Source organism: Eucalyptus grandis, chromosome 8, assembly GCF_016545825.1.
Source record: "Eucalyptus grandis isolate ANBG69807.140 chromosome 8, ASM1654582v1, whole genome shotgun sequence".
Taxonomy (NCBI): domain Eukaryota; kingdom Viridiplantae; phylum Streptophyta; class Magnoliopsida; order Myrtales; family Myrtaceae; genus Eucalyptus; species Eucalyptus grandis.
This window is the reverse complement of record NC_052619.1, coordinates 50,915,783-50,925,131: the sequence shown is the minus strand read 5'-3', so window position 1 is coordinate 50,925,131 and position 9,349 is coordinate 50,915,783.

Genomic DNA, 9,349 nt, shown 5'->3' with positions numbered 1-9,349 from the left:
TTGGCGACCCATTTAGTCATTTATCACATTAAAAAATTAGGGGTTAATTTTATCCCTGAAAAAATATTAATTGTATAGTATATAGATTTATGTGCATTTGTTTTTAATTTGCATTTTTACATTTATTTACTGAACTAGTGGCGGATAGGTCGAATTAGTGGTTTTGAGTTTTAAATTAATAGGTCAGACTAAGCTCATGAAGAGTACAAATTGGCCCGAGCCCATATCTGAAATTGAGATTTGAAATGAGGATTTTTGGAATTTAAGAAAATCGGATTGTGATCTTATCTTTAAAAATCAGTAGAAAATATTTAAGAGATAAGAAAAATAAGAGGATTTTTATGATTAGGAGGTTATAGGAAATTTTTTGTGTATATTAAAAAGTGGATGAAATATTTCACGAAGATCACATCTTATTTTCCTATAAAGGGAACCGTGTACAATGAGAGAGAGGGGGCTTCTCTTCGTTCGAAAAATAAACACGAAAGTGGAAAGTGAAAAGGAAGAGAAAGAAGGAGTATGCAAGGTCAAAAGGATAAAAGGGAACAGGTCAGGAGAGAAAAGTGTTCGACCAGCAGGGGGGAAAAACAAAAGGAAAAAAGAAAACAATTAACAAGACCCCTACTTGTTCATCTTCTCCAAGGGGTTCTTTTGTAGCATATCCGCACTGCCGGTCCCCTGCATCGCTAGTCTTCAGGCTACGCCATCGACCTCTGAGCAGCAACGTCGCCCCGCCTTAGCCGGTGATCTGCCTCAGCCAGCCCAACGCCTAAGTTCCCCTGCTGCCGAGCCACTGCCACCCGAGCGATGCCCCTGATTTGACCGCGATCTGCCTAGCCCGGAGTCCGGCGAAGCCACCGTTTTCCTCCCGCGATGCCAACAGCTGCGCCTGAGTCCTCTGCAACGCCAGAAGCTGTTCTTGTCGCGCTTGCGGCCGGAAGCCTCTGTCACCAACCCAACGCCCGGCGTCACCCTTGCCTCGGTGAAGCTGCCGCTGCCTGACGCCACTGCTCACCGCCTTTCGATCGATTGCGCCTCTTCCCTAAGTGACTCCCCTGCGACCTAAGCCTCTTGCCAACGCCGTGCCTGCAGCCCTCCGACCTGATGTCCTTGCCATTGCTGTGGATCTGTTTGTGCTGCCTCTGTTTCGGGTTCCGGTTGTTTGCTGGTCTGTTTTGCTGCTGCACTCGCCGAATCTTGCCGGAGCTCCAACCACAGGGACTTTTGACCGATAGTGGCTAGTGATACCAGAGCCGCTACCCTTGCACCGTCCATAGCCGTGCCGCACTTCCTTGGTAGTTTGATCTACCATCGGATTATTAGGAAAAAAATCCAAATTTAGGTAGAAATTTGTTTTATCTTATTTGATAGGTTTATTTTTAGGTAGATTTAATTTATTTTGGTAAATTTACTTTATTTTATTTTAGTTTTGATGTTTTATTTTTTTGTTTGAAATAGTTCTCAATACATGGTTGAAATACCTAATGTAAGTCCATTCGCAACCGAATGAATTTTTATTCTATCTATAAGACTTTAGATGGAATAATTATTCACGCGGGAGTAAAATTGATATTTTGATCTTTAAAACTTAAGATTAATTTATTGATTTTATTAGCGAAATAATTGAGTTTAAATTTCAAATTGAGTAATGGATAATATTTTTGAATGACCATGGATGGTTTGAATGTTTATCTCTTAATTGTTCTATTTATCCCAAAAACACAAAAAAATTGCTTTTGTGTTCCATGTAGATTAGGATCGATTGATAGGCATTTTTTTTTAAATGCATGAAGGCATTTAGAATAGATAGCATTTCACTTTAGTTAGATTTTTTATTATTAATGATTTTCATAAAAAAATACAAAAAATCATGCATGTCATGTAGGATTAGATTCATGAAATACCCATCATTTATGAAATGCCCATCATCTAGTGATTGTTGCTAGGTTCATTTAGTTAGAAAGTTCTCGTCATTAGAATTAGGTCATTTGATAAATTTAGATTGAATATTTAATAGTTGCATTTCTTTAATTTCAAATTTCATGGAAAATACCAAAAAAAAAAAAAGAATAAATTCATTTCATGCTTTAGGATAGATTGCATGTTTATTCATGTTATATAGTTTAGGTCATATTGTCACGTCATATCATTTCATGTTAAATTAGTAACATGCATTGCATGATTCTCATTAAATAAAGTGAAAACCAAAATTGAGTGATTGCATGTTAATTAGAAATCATATTTAGGATTGTCAATGTGAATTCTAAGCTAACATTTCAGATGCCTTCGTTACTATGAAGTAAGTCATGCAATTTATTCATTACTTCATTTGGGTGTTTAATTTGTGGTTTGTGTACCCGCATGATCACCTCACATGTTAGGAAGGTAAATTAAAATCAATTCAAGCTACCTGTAAAATATTTTTTAAAATAAAAAGGAAAAGGTACCGAAAGGGCGTTAGAGAAATCTAGCGTAACCAAGTCCCCGAACTCACAATATCTTATTCGTAGGAGTAAAGTAAATCTCCCGTTACTTTACTTGGGTTTCTAATCCACCCACCAAAAATAGATTAGTGGCGACTCCTAATTAAAAATCAATTGCATTAAGAACTTGAACCTAAGTCGCGAATTGGTATGAGCTTGGGAGAGCCCAAGCTAAGTTTAGGTTTAGTAATCCATTAGCCTAATTTTAGGTGGTGTACCCAAAAATTTGGTCGCGACACTAACTCTCCTGAACTTAAGAAAATCTGGATATCAAAGAAAGTTTGAGTTTTTCTTTTGATTATAGGTCACTATTAAAAAAAGATTAAATAGTATTTGGATAGTGGCTGTTTGAGGTATATGATGGGAGACTCAAGTTGCTTTATAAAGCTTGTTAGACTAAATTGAGAAAAAGTTTCTTTTGGTGGAAATAACAAAGGAAAAATTATAGGATGTGGAACTGTGAAAATTGGAAGCTTGACTATTAATAATGTTTCCTTGGTGGAAGGTTTGAATTACAATATACTAAGCATAAGTTAGCTTTGCGATATTGGTTTCAGAATAAACTTCCAAGAAAGTATTTGTTCTGGAATGAGTCAAGACTTCTCTCAATCCTTTACTGGTCAAAGGCATGACAACATTTACCTTTTGGATGTAAACCCAGAAAGTTCTCAGTGTCTTATTTCTATTCAAGATGAAGCAAGTCTGTGGCATCGAAAGCTTGGTCATGTTAATATGAAACATATTGCCAAGATTTCTTCTAAGAAGCTTGTTCGAGGACTTCCTAATCCGACTTACCATAAGAATGAGTTATGCACTCCCTGTGTCTTGGGAAAATAAGTAAGAAGTTCCTTTAAACCTGTGAATCAAGTCTCTACCATGCGAGCTCTGCGGCTTCTTCATATGGACTTTTTTGGACCAACCAGAACTCAAAGTATTGGTGGAAAGAAATATTGCCTAGTAATCGTGAATGATTACTCTTGCTTCACTTAGGTATACTTTCTGACAAGTAAGTCTAAAGCCATCTCTTATTTCTCGAAGTTTGTGAAGAAGGTTTAGAATGAAAAGGGTTATGCTATTTCAAGCATATGAACTGACCATGGAGGTGAGTTTGAAAATTAGGACTTTGCTAAGTTTTGTGATGAATTTGGTTTTCAGCATGTTTTCTCTTCTCCATACACTCTAGAACAAAATGGGGTTGTGGAAAGGAATAATAGATCCTTAGAGGAGATGGCCCGAACTCTCTTGATAAAGAGCAAGATATCCTCTCGATTTTGGGTAGAAGCAGTCTCCACTATTTGCTATATTATCAACAGAGTATTCTTAAGGCCTATCTTAAAGAAAACTCCTTATGAAGTATATAAAGGAAATAAGCCTATTGTTTCCTACTTTCATGTCATTGGCTGTAAATGTTTTATTTTGAAGAATGCAAATGATCGATCTGGAAAATTTGAGGAGAAATCAGATGAAGGAATTTTCCTAGGTTATTTGATTTCAAGCAAAGCCTACAGGGTCTTTAACAAGAAGACTCAATCCATGAAAGAATCTATGAACGTCAAGTTTTAGGATTATGTGTAGAGTCAGCCAGATTAAACTCAACTTGAAGAGTTTGAACCCGTTTCAGACTTTACAAAGTCTATTTCCCCTGAAGAGGTTCAGAATTTTAGAGAACAACAACAAGGAGACCAAGAAGTTTTAAATGAAGCAGAGGATCAACAGACTTAGACCAAATAGCAACTGGAGGCATAAGTCAAGTCATCCCAAAGAACTCATCATTAGCAACATTGATGAAGGAATTCGCACTAGATCCAAAGGAAGAGAAGAGTCCAGTGCTCTAGCACTTGTTTCTGAGATAGAACCAAAAGTTGTAGATGAAGCATTGTCTAATGAAAGCTGGATAGAAGCTATGCAGGAAGAACTTAAACAATTCAATATCAATGATGTATGAGAGCTAATTCCAAAACCCAGGCAAATCTGTGATTGGAACGAAGTGGGTTTATAGGAACAAAATGGATGAGAAAAGAAGAGTGATCAGAAACAAAGCAAGACATGTGGCAAAATGATATACACGGGAATATGGGATAGACTATCATGAGACCTATGCACTAGTAGCGAGGTTAAAAGTAATTAAATTATTACTTGCTTTTACTTGTTATAAAAATTTCAAGTTATTCCTTATGGATGTCAAAAGTGCGATCATAAATGGGGTCATACAAGAAGAAGTTTATGTGAAACAACCACCAGGATTTAAAGATCCAAGGAAACCAGACTCGGTCTACAGACTGAAAAAGACATTGTATTGACTGAAGCAAGCATCTCGAACCTGGTATGAAAGGTTGAGTAAATTCCTAACCCATAATGGTTTTGAAAAGGGAAATGTTGATACTATCTTATTTATAAAGAAATAAGGAAAATATTTTCTGCTAGTACAAATTTATGTAGATGATATTATCTTTAGTTCTCCTAACGAAAATTTGTGCAAGAAATTCTCTAGATCTATGCAGAATGAATTCAAAATGAGCATGATGAGTGAGTTAACCTTCTTTCCGGGATTGCAAGTAAGACAATCAAAGAAATGGATATTCATCAAGAAAAATATGCAAGAGATCTCATCAAGAAATTTGGGTTGGAGAATTGCAAGAAAACAGAGACACCGATGTCAAGTTCCTCAAAACTAGACAAGGATGAAGGAGGGAAGAAAGTAGATTAGAAGCTATACAAAAATATGATTGGTTCTCTTCTTTACCTTACTGCTTCTAAACCTGATACTTTATTCAGTGTTTGCATTTGTGCTAGATTTCAGTCTGATCCTAGAGAATCTCATTTAAATGCTGCAAAACATATCATTAAATAAGTTGCAACTTCTCCAAAGTTAGGTTTGTGGTATCCAAAAGAATGAGACTTTACTCTTTTTGGATATTCAGACTCTGATTTAGCCGGTTGTAAAGTCGATATAAAGAGCACATCTGGCACTTGTCAACTACTGGGAAATATGCTAGTATCTTGGTTCTCAAGAAAGCAAAGTACTGTAGCATTATCAACAGCAGAAGCAGAGTATGTTGTTCTTAGGAGTTGTTGCTCTCAAATCCTATGGATAAAACAACAACTAAGAGACTTTGAGATTGAAGAATTGTGGATCGAGATCAGATGCGACAACATTAGTGCTATAAATCTCACCAAGAACCCAATTCTTCATTCAAGGGCAAAGCATATAGAAATTCGACATCATTTCATAAAAGGGAGCATGTCCAAAATGGGGAGATTATGATTCAATTCATTGATTCGAAGAATCAGCTGGTAGACATCTTTACGAAGGCTTTGGAGAAAAATCTATTTGAGTCTATTCACACCAAATTGAATGTTATATCTCCAATCATTTAAAGTCTGAAGCTGGTCAGACTCATAATTTAAAGAAGCTACTTCAGTATGAGAATGTATCAAATCCAGGTATTTTAATTTTTGGTATGAAAAGGTATGATTATCTGAATTGTTGCTAGAGTAATTTATTTTTAGAAATAATTATTTCTTTGATAATTTTTGGTTTTTAAATTTTTGGAAGTTACCTTTTTGAAAAATTTTCTTAAAAGGCCTTTTATTGTGACGCTTCAAATAATCCCTTTCAGTTTCTTTATATACCATCGAGTACTTCTTTCGAACACATTGTTTCAAAACCCTAAAATACAAACTCTCCTCTCCAACTTTTACTCTCAAGATTTCTCTACAAGTTTTCATTTTTTTTCTACTCTCGAACTCGTCTTCGAAATCCTCTAAGTCTGCAAACATGTCTTACCAAAGGAAATCCTCTTGGATTGCAAGCAAGGGGCCTCGGAATATGCTAGAAGGGCAGACACATTTCAATCTCACTAAAGAAGACTCTCCATAGCAATCTTTGCAGAACTCTCTGAAGAACTTTACAAAGAATCCTCCATGCCAACCTCTGGAAGAGGAAGTCGAGCAAGACGTAGTTCCTCTCCAAACCTTGACACCCCAGGTTCTATACAAGCACTATAATTATATGAAAATGGGTGGTTCTCTGATGTCTTATTACGAATTTTCTTAGAGGACATGGACATGGGAATGAAACAATGTTCTTAAGAACTATGGAACGCTTAGGAATAGTGCCGAAAGGATTGGCAAACAAAGCCTTTCTTTATTTTCCTTCTGACCCTAGGTTCAGTATTGAGCATCCTGAAAAGCAGGATGATGATGAGCAGTTTTATTCAAATTTCAAACCCATAATGGGTGTTGCTGCTGAAGTTCCTGGAGAAAAAAACGAAACTCTTTTGTTCTAAGGAGCACAAAAAGATTTATACCCAAATGCTGAAGAGAGGGGTGATGAACCCTCGAATTGTCGATTTTGACTTCTTAGACTCAATCAAGGTGAACTTAAGGGAAAAGTTGGCATTCCTACAACTCGAGAATTTTTGTTCTAAGACGGCTATTGCATATCTAGAATTGACTGCATTTTTCTACTTGAATATGTCTTTTCTTGACCAAAATCAAATCTAGTTTATTGTGAGTAATAAAGCCTATGTGGTGGATGTTGACACGCGGGTAGACATTCTTGGGTTGGAAATGAGTGGGTTTCAACCAATCAGTGTCTCAGTTGGTCAAGCAACAAGATTTCTTGTCAAGGACAAATTACCAAAAGGAGGCATCACATATTCTAGACTGTCAGCCTCAAATGTTCTATTGCACAAAATTGTCATTAACTACATTAGACTGAAGGTTGCAGCAAAAACATATGTTTCTAGATTCGAAGCAAGACTCATGTTTGCCATCTGCAATGGGATGAGATTTTCACTACCTCATACTATCCTAATGCACATGTACATGACAGTTATGAAGGACAAAGGACAATTGCCTTATTCAGCGCTGGTTACAAAGTTGCTTAGACATTTTTAGATCTAGTTTCTTGCCTCACTTTGCTCTCGAACTGTTGCTCCTATGGTAATAGGACTGAAGATGATTTGAAGATGAGGTTGAAAGATCTAAACAAAGCTATTGAGCACTTGAAGAAGGAGTCCTCAAGCAAAACCAAGGAAGATTCTACTGGAAGAAAGAGGAAAGGCAAGGAAGTTATGAAAGAACCTGTATAGAAAATAAGATCACTTATCCTATAGGACAAAGAGGATAAAGATGATCTTACAATTTCTGCCATTGCCTTAAAGAATCTTCACAGTTTTATTGGTTTTGAGAAACCAAAGGAAAAATGAAGGAGGAAACAGAGAAGAAACAGAGCAAGAAGAATAAGAAGAAATAGAGAAGGAAGAAGCAGAAAGAGAAGAAAGAGCAATAGTTGAAGAAGAAGAAGCAGGTCATTCTGAAAATAGGGGTGAGAATGACTCTTATGAAGAGACAGTTGCAATCACATTGTCTGAAGACTCAGAAGCAACTAGGAGTGGACCTGAAGGAGTACGCACAGAGAAAGAACATCACTCTCGTTCTAAAAACGAGAAGACACAAAAAGAAGGAATCCCTTCTCCACCTGTAGGTAAAGAAACAAGGGGAGCTCGTGAGAGAACAAGGACTTCTTCTCCGCATTTTGTGAGTGATGGTATAAGTCGATCTCCTGCAGACCCAGAAGATGTCTATGCTTCTAAATTTCCTAAAGCTGACATTGAAGAATCTACTTCAAGTCATGGGGTTAGACAAGTTGATGTTCCCTCGTCTCTAGACTCTCCATGAATTTAATTTGCTGAAGCTAGTGTATAGACTGAATCGAATGCTGACTATCCAAGGATGACAGAACTCCTTTTGGAGGTAAAAGCTCAGTAATACGCTATGGAGATTGAGATCTAGAAGATCCACATTGCTTTGAGATCTACTTCTGATGTTCACATTGGAAAGGTACAGTCTTTAGAGACTCAGGTATAGACTTTGAATCAACAAGTTTCTCAGATTGTGGCCAAGAATGATCAGACTATTTAGATTCTTAAGACTGTTCAAACTCAAGTCGAGAATGTTCATCGCTAGTGCCAGAAGGTTGAGAAAGTAGTGCAGTCCATGGGAGATTTCCAACTAGTTCGAGTTCCTCGACAACCTTGATTTCATCTATCTTTTTTCTATTTTGACTTTCTCCACTTTTTGCTATTGACAAAAAGGGGGAGAATGTGCAAATTTGAACTTGAACTTTTGTAGATTTGATTTGAGTTTGTTTGATTGTTTTGAACACTTGTATTTTGTAGCAATCTTTGTGGTGATAATGATTATGGATATGGATGTTTAATCTTGTCCTTGACTATTTTTCAAAATTAACATGTTTTCTATGGTTGCGGAATAGATGCTATTCAGATCCTTAACTATTTGTTTTTATAAGATATCATGTACTGCTAAAGTATTGTTTTGCAGGTTACAAGTCTCTAAATCTGCAAGGAAGTTTTGTCACCACAAAAAATGAGGAGATTTTTGGAGAAAACTTCTTTGATGTTTTGAAGTTGACAAAACTTATCCAAAATCTATTCTGAAGATTTTCAGACTTTTTTGTTAAAGTTTGAAGACTGCTAGACTTTAGTGTCAAAGTCTGTTTTACATTAAAAGTCTGTCCACTTTGACTAATTCCAGACCAAATGTGATGAAGAACGAAGATAAAATCAGACTCAGGATTATCTTCACTTCAAAGGTTTGATTTTTACAATATACTTATGGCTTTCTGGTTGGGAATATCACCTATGAGATTGATTATCTTTATTGGAATCAATTTAGATATATCAAATCTTTTCGAATGGCAAGTAAATTTAGAAATAATCTACTTATGGAAACCAAGAACTTGATTGTATGGGCGAACAAGATTGACGGGCTTTCATTACAATCTTCAAACAGCTCGAGATCTCTTTGATTGATTATGTCCAACAGGTTGATTGGAAAAA